This window comes from Micromys minutus (genome assembly GCF_963924665.1).
Source record: "Micromys minutus genome assembly, chromosome: 1".
In the NCBI taxonomy this organism is placed as follows: domain Eukaryota; kingdom Metazoa; phylum Chordata; class Mammalia; order Rodentia; family Muridae; genus Micromys; species Micromys minutus.
This window is the reverse complement of record NC_137969.1, coordinates 149925458-149939312: the sequence shown is the minus strand read 5'-3', so window position 1 is coordinate 149939312 and position 13855 is coordinate 149925458. Positions and strand designations below refer to the sequence as shown.

General features: G+C 43.5%; 1 protein-coding gene across 1 annotated transcript in view; it reads left to right on the top strand.

The window, feature by feature from the left end:
- GALNT14 (polypeptide N-acetylgalactosaminyltransferase 14) overlaps positions 1–13855 on the top strand; it is a gene marked incomplete at both ends in the record, with an annotated part of 213616 nt that overhangs the window by 100556 nt on the left and 99205 nt on the right. The gene's annotated exons all lie outside the window — the stretch shown is intronic.

The following is a 13855-nucleotide window of genomic DNA, read 5'->3' as shown; positions in this document are numbered from 1 at the left end:
ACACACTCACACACAATCACACTCACACACACACTCTCTCACACACATACACACACACACTCTCTCTCTCTCTCTCTTTCTCTCTCTCACACACACACACACATACACACACATACATACACTCCCTCACAATACACTCACACACACTCACCCACACACACTCACTCACACACACTCTCACCCCCCCTCTCTCTCACACACACACACACACTTCCATACACACTCACACACACAATCACACTCACACACTCACATACACACTCTCACACACTCAGTCTCTCACACACACACTCTCACACACATACACACACACACACACACACTCTCTCTCTCTCTCTCTCACACACACACACACACTCACACACACCTTATAAAACCAATCATTTAAATTCCCATCTTAAGAGGTAGAAGAAAAAAATGATGAAGCCCAAAACAGTATAAAAATAATTAAAAATGAGAGTAGAGAATAATGAGATGGAGAAATAAAGAATCAGACTGGAACATAAAAACAGGGAACTTAGGAAAGCCAGACAGGGTGGCTGGCAGGGTGACACTGGGTCGGTGGCATGCTGTAATGCACTCTGCTGTTGTACAGTATTTTCTTTGTAAGGGTGGTGCATTGAAACATTTGAGAAAAGACACAAAGTAAAAGAAATGCCCTATGGAATGACTTGGCAGGGAAGCAGGTATTTTAGGTGGCAGAGGAATAAGTCAATATGAAGTGAGGAGCCACCATGCTTAACCCCCACAACAGTAGAACAGGAACGAGGCAGGCGGGGGTCAGTACACAGGGCACTGGGAAGGAAGGAAAGCAGAGACAGCACAGACTTTGATGGCTGTTTGGATCTTTGGGTGACAGGATGAAAACTGAGCTTAACTCTGACTGTAACTTTCTACTTTTTGATCTGAGGTATTTCCTCCGAGAGGCTTGGCTCCCTCACCTGTAAAATGAAAATAGCACTCCTTGCCTGGCTCACATCACAGGATTCTGACGTAGCTTAAGTTGAATATTGAATATAAAGTTGGTGTAAACGCCAGTTTTAAACTTTCAAGCTCTTGACAAATGGGAGCTGTTTGCCCTTAATGGAGTGAGGTCAGTTTCTGTTGAGCATTTCCGTAGTAAGAGCTTGAAGCAGAAGATTTAAGTGGGTGTGTGGAGCCTTGGGAAGGGATTCTAAACAGAAAGCAGAGCCCTAACTAACATGTTGCAGCCCTTCCAGTATAGACATGGGATTGGGAAGGCATGAACAAGGACTGAGTATTGGAGAACCCCAGTGGTTAAGGACAGAGCTAACCAGACTGCCGGAACCTAGTTCTAAGGACAGGCCTCATAGTGTAAGTCAGAAATGTCCTAAGATGGGAAGGGGTGAAACCACAGTCTGGGGATGAGGAGGTGACTGTGGACTTCGGAGTTGTTTCAGAACACAAGAGGGGTGAAATACATTATTAGAGCTTAGCCTACTCACAAGTAGGCAAAGACGGGCAACAGTGTAGGCTGTCCAGCACATGACCAGATTTAAAAGAAAGAGTTGAGACAGTTTTAGAGACTTCTGTTGAGATTTCATGGTTCTTTACCTTAAACTTTTGTTGCTGATAGTGGAAGTACCAGGGCCATGTACTTTGGGGAGGACAGATGACTTCAGCCTTGACACTGCCTCTGGTGCTTTGGGTTTTGGAGGAATAGCTGGGAGAATATTCCTGTCCAGGGAAAGCCTAGCCAATCTGGCACCCTAGCCTCGAAACTCAGCTGCTTTTCAGTGTCTCAAATTCCAGCACCTAGAGAAATAGCAGTTCAAGCTACACAGAGATGTAGTTCTTCTACTGATAGCAGATGTGGGGCTGGCCAGAGTACAGCCCACCGATTTCCTGACAGTGACCCAGCATGACTCTGAACTTGGGCAGCCCGGGGCCACTTTGAGAGTGGACAGTTTAGTAGTCCCCTAAGTTTAGAATGGAGGATGTGGCTTGCCAGAGTCTTCTGTGGTGCCACGCTGCTGCTTTAGGCAGAGCATCTCCTTCATGGTGACAGGGGATTCATGGTGTGGTGGGGGGAACTCTGATCACTCAGCAAAGCTGCAGTAACTCTGAGAGAAGCTTGTTGAGCCAAGAAGGGTGGGAATACTCCCTGGAAGAAAGATTGCAGACTCAGGTGGTACACTGTTCCCATGGACCACTGTGCTGCTGGAATCATTCCATGGTCTCAAATGCTTCTTCTTTTTCTTCCTTTTTTTTAACTTACTTATTATTTATAAGTACACTGTTTCTGTCTTCACACACACCAGAGAGGGCATCAGATCTCATTACCTCTGGTTGTGAGCCACCATGTGATTTCGGGATTTGACCTTAGGACTACTGGAAGAGCAGTTGATGCTCTTAATTGAGGATGCTTCTAAATATGCTCTACCTCGGGAGGTAATAAAAAAGTAAAAGCAACAAAAGTGGGGACCAGTTACCCCAACTGCTTATTTCATCTGTTTCTTGCAGCCTGGAAATGAAGTTTTGCTTAGTCCTGTGATGTTCAAGAGTCCTGTGGTCCTTGTAGCCACCCTTGATAATTACTCGGCACCAGCTCGCTCATTCCCTGAAGTGGGTTTGCAAATGCCAGTGTCTGGAAGGTTTCCTGAGGAAGTCCCCAACCAGGTGACACCAGGACCAAGGGCATAGGCCTCTCTGATGATTGTCATTTTTTTTCCAGTTTAGGACTTTGTCTCTGGGCCCCTCGGTGGGTACCCTGTCCCAGAGAGTCTCAAGACTGCTTTCCTACTCATGAGAGCCTTCCCCTGGGTGTTTTCATAACTTTACCATGGTTTCTCAATTTTCCAGAACACAGATGCCTTTGGCAACTAAGTCCTGTTCCCTGAAGATATCAGGGCATCTACAAAGGGCTCCATAGGGTCAGGAGGAGGGTCAAGGCTTAGTCAGCAAGATTGGAAGCTGGTTTAGAACAGGAAGGCATTTAGTGGCAAGGGCACATTTGATCCCAGTACACAGGTGTCATAAAACAGTATGTCCCTACGGTGCTCTTGTTCTCCTGATAGGGTGTGGAGGAAAAGATGAACACGTCCCTCCTCCTAGACCCTGGGAAACATGGCTAGTATTCTTTTCCCTAAGCCATATTTTCTTCCAGGATGCTAAAGATGGCCACTGGCTTTTTGTCCCCTATGATCTTGTTTAAATCCTGATGTTATGAACATGTGCCTAAAAGTGCGTAGATTGGGAACAGGGTTTTGTCAACTTTGTACGTTAAATGTGGGAAGATGTGGTGAACAAATCAAGGAGTATGCTGGTGCCTTTTGTAGAGGAAAGTGTCAGAGATTTTTCAGAGCAAGACAAAGATGTTCTGGACCAATGAAATGCTTATTATCACTTTGCTGAAGGTAGAATTTCTTCATTACCTATTCTGGGATGTTAGGGTAGCAGGCAATAGTGATTGGAAAGCAGTGCTCTGTAACCTCAGCACAAAAATACATCCAAGTCACATGCTTCTCTTCCAAAGCATCAAGAGCATTCAGTCCAAGACCTGTTCCCCACCTGCATCCCTCAGTGTGTTCTGATGAGAACCCCAAAACTGTCAGGAGACTGACCTCATAAAGGATGTCTGTGTGACAGAACAGAAATTGGGATGACTACAGTTCTGAGACAGGAATTATGGTCACTTAAAGGTCATGGCATTCTGTTCTCTGAGCACAAAGTGATCTCTATTACAGAAGCCCATTCTGATATTAGAATCAGAGAGTGGGGCAGGACAACCCATTATACTGTATGTCATAGAAGTCATAATAGAAAGTTGTACTGTGAGAATAAGGTGGTTCTGTGCTTGCTTGAATGTGCATCTGTGCTTTCTCACGATTCTTGAATATGTATAGATTTGCAGTCTGAGAATAGGGATGCCAAAGTCCTCCAGCTGCCAGTGAGTATGAACATATATAAACAGGAACTGAGGGGGGGGAGGGAGGGAGGGAGAGAGAGAGAGAGAGAGAGAGAGAGAGAGAGAGAGAGAGAGAGAGAGAGAGAGAGAGAGAGAGAGAGAGAACACTGCTAAATCAGAGATTTAACCACATCTAACTCCAGGCCAGTGGGCAGCATACATAACATCTTTGGCCGTGGCTGCCTTCTGCAGTTCAGGGACTAAAAGCCTCTAAATGTCTTGCACATTTCCTCACTGTAAAGAAAACACTGAAATAGGGCATGTTTTCCAACATTTGGAAGGTAGAAGAGGAAGCCATCAATGATTGCTCTAGCGGTTTGGTGGATGGGCTTGTGGGTTTCAGAAAATGGCAGACATACAATTATGCCAGTGTTCCTGGGTGTTTTACAAAGGTGGCAGACATAGTCTAATAGCCTGATATACATCCCTCTGTCCTTCATAGACAGTGAATCTTCCATTCTCTGCAGTCAACTATGCATCCTCTATGAGCTAGCACTTTGCACAGCATACAAAATTATTTGTCACTTATACTTGCATTTTTCAAAACTGTGTGTAGCTGTGCTATAGGTGAATATGTATATATGTGTGTATGTATATATACATATTACATATGTGTATATGTGTGTGTACATATGTATGTGTATATGTATATATGTATATATGTGTATATGTACATATATATGTATGAATGTATATATACATATGCATGTATATGTGTACATACACAAATATGTTTATGTATATATACATATGCATATGTATGTGTATATGCATATATATGTTTATGTATATATGTATGTATATATACATATGTGTATATGTATATACATATGTATATGTATGTACATATGTATGTGTATATGCATATATGTGTATATATATACATATGTATGTATATATGTATATGCATATGTATGTACATTTGTATGTATATATGTATACTGCTATCCTGTAAGAGACCACTGGACAGTCTCCTAGAATTCTGCTGCATTTTTATTTTCTGAACACTGACAGTGATTTCCATTCTATTGGTCTTTTAAATAATTACATGAGCCTCTAAGTACATCCACTCAATCCATTTTCTTAACCTACCTATGGCAGCTTCTGACACAAATTCTTAGATTTCTATCTTCAGTCCAATCTTGGTATCCACCTTGGTGCCTGATTTCAGAATGTGAAATCTCAGATATTTTCATGTCATACTACATGTCTTACCCTGGTAATTAGAATTGGTGTCAGGTCCTGTAAAAGTTGTTAGCTTTATGGCTAGTTTACAGTCAGTCAAGTGCTAGAGCCCTGTTCTTTCCGTGTGCTGTTCTGAACACTCACCATCATCATGCTCTCCTATAGAACTGTATCTAATCCAGCTCCGCCATGACGTGGACTCTTTAGGGACCCTGAGATAATCTGATGGGAAGTTTACCTGTTCACTATGATGTTGTGAGCATCTAACTACACAGCAAACACTTTCCTAGGTGCTAGGGATAACAGAGTGAACACTCAAGCCCTATGCCTCAGCTACTCACAGTTTTGAAAGCACAAGTGTAATTCACAAATAATTTTGTATGCTGCATGAAGTGCTAGCTCATACATGATCCAGAATTAACGGCAGAGAGTGAAGAATTTGCAGTCTATGATGGACAGAGGTGTGTGTATCAGGATATTAGGCAAAGTTACTTTATTAGGAATATAAAAAATATTATGGTTCGACCGAAGGCAGAAGTAGATACTTCTGTCTCTAAATAGTCCTGAGATGGTCTAGCCTGAATCATTATGCAACATGAGGTCATGTGAACAGTTAGTAGATTGTCATCCCTCTGTACCATATGGGTTTTCTGGCTACATAGGTGAGCCTAATTGATAGCACCATATCCATGTTCTTTCCAGCAGAGGTGAGTGATGGAAGATAGTCAGTGTTTACCTGTACACCCTATCTTTGCCTGTCTTTCATTACACAAAGGTAGGTGGGGAAACCACTACTAGCTGAGTATAAAATCCCTGCTAAAACCTAAGAATTCTGTTACTCCATGAGTTATGTAGAAAACTAAAGGAGATGGCTAAAGGAGACTATCTCTGTGCAGAAGGCCACTCCAAGAGAGTATGATGAATCTGTGTTATCCTCATGTAACATGAACTTTGCAGGGGCAGTGACTTAGATGGTTGTGGCAAAAACAGTACATGAGAAGATAATGGTGCTGCACATGGTACAGGTGATATTGCCTTCAGAAGTGGTGCAGCCATTCCCCCATTAAATATGGAGGGGGATTGGCAGGGCCTATGTGAGTAGGAGGTTGCTTTGGCACTTAAATTCCTCAACTTTAAATGTTATTTTATTGTGTATGTATATGTGGATGTTAACAGGCTTATGTGTGCCATGGTGTTCATGTGGAAGTCAGAGAGTAACTCTCCTGCCTCCTTGTAGGATCTAAGAATTGAACTTAACACTTCACACAAGAGCTTCTACACACTGGAGCCATCTAACCAGCCCAGGATTCCTTAGAAATCTTAAGCCCTCTTGCAAATGACCAACTGTGTCTGGAGAGAGGAAGTGACTGTCTCAGTGGCTCATTCCTTCTCTACTGTGCTAGTCTGTGATGTTTAGATACATGGTGGCTTACTGTGTGGTCAGTTTGAGAAGCCTCCGAGTGCCTTGGTGAGCTGAGGATAGTTAGATGCCTCAAAAACCATGAAGAATTGCCCTCACTCTTAACCCTCTGCTTCCCCTCTGGAAATCATTTCCTGGTTTGTGGCATGGCTGACCATGCAACCGTGAATCCACTCTCCATGGTGACTGTTTAGCTTTGATCCACCCTTTCCTTCTTCTCACCTTCTCTACCCACCAGATACAGTGTCAATGAAATACCACCTTGGCTGAGTTGGAGAATTTGTCATTTTTACATCTCCACATTCTAGTGTCTTCTGCTTCCAGTGACAAATAAATCCCCAGGCTTATGGCTAGCCCCGGCCATTCATTAAGCAAATAAAGCCCTAGCGTGGAAGTCAGAGGCTCGTAAATAATCCTGGGTGTTTTATCCCTCTTGCCTGCTGCCTCCAAGGCTTTGCATATTTATAATAAGGGAACAGCAGTTCTGACACTGACTATTATGTGTGGTAGTGCATGATAGGAGAGGGTGACAGCCATGTTTTGGTGAGAGGGGCCACTCACTGGGCCTAACTGAAGATGGTTGTCTTAAGTCCAGGATAGTAGTGGCATCCACCAATGACCCAAATTGGGGACTCTGTCTTGTTGAGGTATAGCTGATGAGCATCCCTGAGACTCTGTTCTGGTTCTTGGCCATGATGGTAGACCTTATAGAGTAGGAGCCTGCCCTGTCCTGTCCTGGATCTTGAGGGTCATTGCCATCCTAGAGAGTGAGAATGGATGATGTTTTAGATAATTGTCTGTTGCTGTGATTGGGGAAAACAGCAACTGACAGAAGAAAGGGTTTATCTTGGCTCACAGTCCTAGGGAACAGTTCCTCATGGCAGGAAAGTCATGGCAACAGGGGCTTGAGGGAGCTGGTCACATACTACTCACAGCCAGCAGAGAATGACAGATACTAGTTTGACTCAGTTCATGTTCTTCATTTTAATACTCTCTAGAGTATTAAATCAGAAAGAAGATAGATAGATAGACTGATAGACAGATAGACAGACAGACAGACAGATCCCTCTTTGTGTGTCAAATTCTCCCCTGCAGCAATTATTGCCTATAGCCTTCCAAAGGCAAAATGTATCATTTACAGAGCTATGTAATCCACACAAGTGCAATATAATAGCTGTAAATTTCATTTTGTGATTAAACAGAAGCACTGGTGATCTATACCAACCTTATTAGGAGGGAGTTAGTAGATTACTTATTAGTAGATTACTGAGAACCCACAAGTCTCCATGCCCCAGGTTTCTTCTTACAGTGGTGAGGTCTGATCTGAACACATAGCATTTCTTTTCTAGGCTATTGTGCACCTAGAGAAGACTGTCAAGGTGATGGTTTGGCCTTTGCGTACCTATGCCGCACACTGTGCCTTGATTTATTAGAATAAGAAAATGGTGAGGACAAGCATTGATGTGTGTCCTCAATGCTTGGGCAAGAGCACATGCCATTTCACCATACTGCAATTTTGTGCTAAATAGACCCATACTTTTATTTTTCAATTTAAGTGTGTGTGTGTGTGTGTGTGTGTGTGTGTGTGTGTGTCTGTGTGTGTATAGTTTACACATGCACATGTACATTTGTGTGAGTGCATCTGTGTAAGTGTGCAAATGGAGACTCAAGGACACTCTTAGGTCTTGTTATTCAGATGTCATCCCCTGAAATGTGTTTTTTATTCTAGGTTGTCTCAAAAACTCTGGGCACTGGGAAGAAAGGACTTTGGGCTTAGACTCACAAGTACACTTGTTGGTCCTTGGGTACATATTTGCATACTTAGTGCAGGTGAGACATCTTTATTTGCATATGAAGATGATGGAAATGGCCTGCTATGGTTAGTTGGGCGGATATTAGGGCTGGGAGAAGCCTATTGAGTACCAAGGATATGGATGAAATAGACAGAGTGACCATGACACACAGCACATTAGATGAAGAAGTCAGTCTAACCCCCATGGTGGTATGTTAATGAACGGTAGAGGCTCAAACATCTCTTCAAGCATTTGCCTTAGCTTGGTGTCAGGATGACCCAGCTTCACCCACTCTAGGCCTCATTTATCTCTGAGCCAAGCCAGGTGACCACTTCAGCCATTACAGGCCACCTGCCAGCGTTTGGCTGTGGGAAGAAGACAAGACACTGAATCCAACTGAAAGCAACAGGAGGGTGTAAGGGAGGCAGAAAGTAATTCTCCTTCTTGGAAGCCAGCCAGGGCAGCCTCGTGCCAAGATTAGCAAGAATAATAACAACAGCAATAATAGTGGGAAGAAATGGTTTCTACAGGGCCTGGGAGACTTCGCAAAGTAATAAGAGGGAAGAGGGAACGGAAATGGACACTCTGACCTTTGCGAGATGAGTGGCCCCACCTCCTACAACAAGAAATGTCTTCCTGAAAGGGTTTGGCTTTCTGCTGGAGTCTCCAGCCTGGCCTGCCATTCTCTGTGTGAAGAAAAGTTCACTGTGACACCTAGTGTCTCCTGTCACCTCCACTAAGCTATGGCAACCCAATTATTTTCTCAAACACTAGTCAACTGTGAAGATACTCTTAAATATATGCTTAATGTTTAAACTGGTAGACACTGTGTAAAGATTAACATTTTAACCAGGAGACTCTGAGTAAAGATTAACCTGTAAATCTGTAGCTTTTGCACTCTGTAAGGAGGGTAGACCTCATCTGGTCAGCTGATGGGCTGGAGGACAACCACCAAGGTTACCTGAACAAAGTGTTCTCTTCCAGATTATACCCCAGAAACCCTGTCCAAGTTATCAGTCTTCAAACCCAAACCCAGATAACAGTTCTTGTCCAAGTTCATACTTGTCACCTGTCCAGATCTGGCGTTCATGTCCTCTCATTCTTCTTAGAATAGTTCCAGATGTTTATCTCTGTGGGCGTGTACACATCAGACATACACACCACACAATTACACACACACATACACAGGGACTGCTAACTGAGTTCTGCAGAACTCTGACTGATACACTCACTAGTTCATTTTCACCTTTTCACCAGTTTCTTACCATCTTCGGCCCACCCAAATCAAGAGTTCTCCAGCTGACAAGGAGGCTGGTGCTTTCTATGTTCCTCTACTCTGTCCAGTTGGTGATAACCTCTGTTTGCTTTGTTTTCTCCCTCATAGGCAGTCTTGCATTGCCATTCTCTGGTCATCCCACTGACTCTCATTCTGGGCAGGCACGATGTCAGTGTCCTTGGCTGGCTTACCCTAGCTCTGTCTGCCCATCTCCCAGAGCTTGTCTCATCTGCCTCTTCCATCTTCTAGAATGTTAGCAGTGGGCAAGCAGAATGAAATGGGGAGACAGGTTCTGGCGTCAGACCTCCTATAATGGGCCCTGGGCTGATCAACCTCCCAAGGTTTGTCAAAGTTGCTTGTCACTCATTTCTGAAATGGGAATAATATCAATGCCAACATATAAGTTCTGGAACAGATGGAATGAGATGATTAATGCAAAGGATGGAACCTTTTCAAATTCAATTAGGACTATTTTCATTATTCTTGCCATGTAATTTTTAAAACGTGTGTCCAAGTTGAGAAAGGTGATTGCATTGCTGCACTCCGCAGTCAGTGGTAGAATGGAGCCATGTGTCAAGCATGATGCCTGGCTCGAGGCTTCTTATATTTGGTCCCACTCACCTGCCATTGCTGTTCAGCAGAGTGTTTTTGGGTGATTATGAGGTCACTCTCAGGAATTTTCAGTTCTTCTCTATTGCTTCTTTAAATAAAAGCCATACTTCAGGGTCACCATGCTTTCTTCTATGCTTAGAGCTCCCCAGAGATCCTTCTTTTATCCTACTTGCCTAGAAAGCTCTGTCTCCCTTAAGTAGATACTGCTCCTGATTCTTGGATACTTGTGAACACCTACACACTTGTGCATAGTGGGACGACAAAGATTTGTACAAATGTTTTGTAGCATCAAGATGCTTGGTATAGGATGATATTCTTATCTGGAGAGAATGGGTAGAGTGCTGGTTAACACTGGCTGACTTTGACTAGGTGGACTCGCATATACCTTTAAGCCCAGCATTGGGAAAACAAAGGTAATCATATCTCCGTGAGTTCAAGGCCAGCATGGTCAATGTAGGAAGTTTTAGGCCATCCTGAATTATATACTGAGATTCTGTCTCAATCAGCAAACAAAACAGCCAACAGCAAATCAGATCTGATTCCTCAGAGTAGAGAGGGAATGCTGAGTTTAGAGAATGGGCCAAGATCCACTGTACTTAGCCCAGTGGTAGCTCAACATCAATTCAGACACTGAGATAGAAGATGGGGTGGTAGATTCTACCATACCCTGCCGAGAAGACCCTGAGGTTCGAAGTTTCTGGGGCCACTGTGTTGTATATAGCAACAGCATCCCTATTAACCAGGAAGCTATCCTTTGATTTGTAGATATGAACAAAGCATAAAGAGCAGCTCTCTGTTCTTCTTCCTTTCTGACCCACACGTATTATCTACACATAGAAAATTTGCAAAATACAACCAACAGCTCTGAAAACATTCCAATCCTGAAAACCAGATGGCTAGGATGTAGTGACATGTTCTAGAGCCACGGGGAAGAGAGATTACCTAATCCTTTTCTGATGCATTTTTCTTCAGGGCCTTCACTGCATAGACAGCTTGTCTCACTTTATTGGTTATCATAATCCTTAAAGTAGATTTATATCCATTCTTTATGTATGAGGAGAAATGATGAGCAGAAACTTACCCAAGGCCATAGAGCCAGGGTGAGATGAGGAAGGCATTTGATTTCAAATCGCAGAGCTTCAGTGTCTGGATCCTGTGCATCTTCTGATCTATCAGAGTCAAAAGATTTTTCTCTGTAGAAGACCAAATGGAACTAGTTTGGTTAAGTTGGCCAGACAGGCTGTAGAGTAGTTGTAACCCCTAAGCTCTGCCCTAGTAATAAGAAAGCAGTCATAGGGAGTATTTAAGCAAACAAGCATCACTATGTTTCCATAAAACTTTATTTATAAAATCAAATGGCAGGCAGACAGGGAGAGGACCTAAGACCTCTTCAAAAGCTGCTTGCTTTTTGTTCTTTTTTGACCAGAGCTACACATGTCCCTGCTGTGCCTCCACAATGACCAATCTGTGCAGTGTCTGCTGGTTCTTCCAGTTCTTATATGAATCTCCTGGCTCCATGATGAACATCTGTACTTGCGGGCCTGTTGGCAGGTGATTAAGAGCCCTGCTATATATTTTTGACAGCAGTGGCTGGCAGAAGGACCGACATAACTGAGATAATCCAGTATGTGCAAGGAAGAGGGTTGGCCATGAGGGAAGTGGGTTGTATTACGAGAGAGGAGTAATAAGCCTGCAGTTGGCTTTTCAGAAATGTGCACACTGCTGGAAACCTAGCTCTTCCTTTTTCCATATTATCTCCAGAGCCACTGAGGTTGGCTCACCAAGAATGAGATAAGCTAGGTGCATTCTCCATTAGCAGCTGCTGACCATCTGTCCTGAATGAGCTCTGTAAGCCATGTGTCATGAATAATCCTTAGAAGGTCTATGATGCATGGGAGCTAATTGTAGATGAGGAAAGGGCTGGGGGTAAGTTGATTCCTTGGCAGTACATGAGTATTCTCTACAACACAGTAGATAGGCACTGAGAGACTAGTCCTAGGCTCAGCATGAAAACTGAGAAATAGATCATCACATGGCTTCTTTAGGTGGCAGGTGCCTTGGGTCTATCACATCAGAGACCACTTTGAATTTCACACAAGGTTCTGGGTTGAAACTTCTGAGCTCCACTCTGTGCTTCTCAGAAGGTACTCCAATAGTCTTCTGGAGGACAGATACTAGTTGAGGTCTCTCTTTTTCTTGCTTCCTTCCAAACCTCCCCCACTTCTGAGGGTGTCACCAACCACATGAAATGTGCACATGTGGCTTTTAATGGAATAGCTCCAGAACAGTAGATTTCATCTTGGGTTGATTTTAGGTTTAATACCATGTTTATGAACACCGTGAAGGTATAAGATTCTGGAGATGAAATTTGTGTCTGTTCCTGCAGCAATGTCTATCACCTCAAACACTGGTTCTTCGGTTGCTGGTTGTTGATGCTTACAGTTTACTCATAGGGTAAACAGGGTCATTCACATCACACTTCTCTCATTTGAGGTTGCAAGGTCATATATCTCCTTCACTAAATTCCCATAGTGACCCTGCAACCTTGGCAGCTCAGGTGTCCTTATTCTAATAGAGGAGCAAGTGAACAGCAGGGACTAGAATCCCAAACTGACATTTTTCAGGAGGCTGGTGGTGGGCTGAGGTGAATAGGTATGACGACCCCCATAGACTGATGTTTGAATGCTTGTCTGTAGGGAATGGCACCATTAGAAGGTGTGGCTTTGTTGGAAGAAGATGTGGCCTTGTTGTTGGAAGAAGTGTATCACTGTGGAAGTGGGCTTTGAGGTCTCCTATGCTCAAACCACACCCAGTGGACCAGTTGCTTCTGCTGCCTGTGGATCAATATGTAGAACTCTCAACTCCTTGTCCAGCACCATATCTGCCTGGATGTTGCCATGCTTCCCACCATGATAATAATGGGCTAATCCTCTGAAACTGTAAGCCAGCCCCAATTAAATGTTTTCCTTTATAAGAGTTGCCATGGTCATGGTGTCTGTTCACAGCAGTAAAACCCAAACTAAGTCAATGCTCTAGGTTCTAGATGAAGCTGGTATGTCTGCCTGCAGGCTTGAATCAAGAAGCTTGATAATCTGTTGGCCACCCTAGGCCCCTTGAATATAGGTATGATGACCCCCATAGACTGATGTTTGAGTGCTTGTCCTTAAGGGAGTGGCACCATTAGAAAGTGTGGCCTTCTAATATAGGACCTGGTTGTGTAGGTTGTTGGGTGGATCCAAATTCTGTTGAATAGTTTAGTCTGTGCATGGTAGATTGTTTCCCAGTGAGTAGTCAACCATTCACTGCAAAAATGGATGGCTGGGTGAAGTGGTGTCACAAGAGCTTATCCACTAATGCCAAGCCCAAGACCACAGTGAGAGTTGAGCAAAGGCATTGAATGTACTTCCTTCATGTCACTGTGACTGTAATCCACTGTCTCCAATCCTGGCACTCTAGAAGCTGACTCAGGAGAATTTGAGTTTTGCAACCAGTCTGGTAAAAGAGTGAATGATCAGAGCTCTGCCATGATGGTGTGTGGCGCAGCTGGAGACATAAGTGTCAGACACTAGGTTCTTCAGTCCCAGAAGGAAGGCATATCTACAAATGAAAATTAAAGCAAACCCTGCTTGAAATAAATTCAC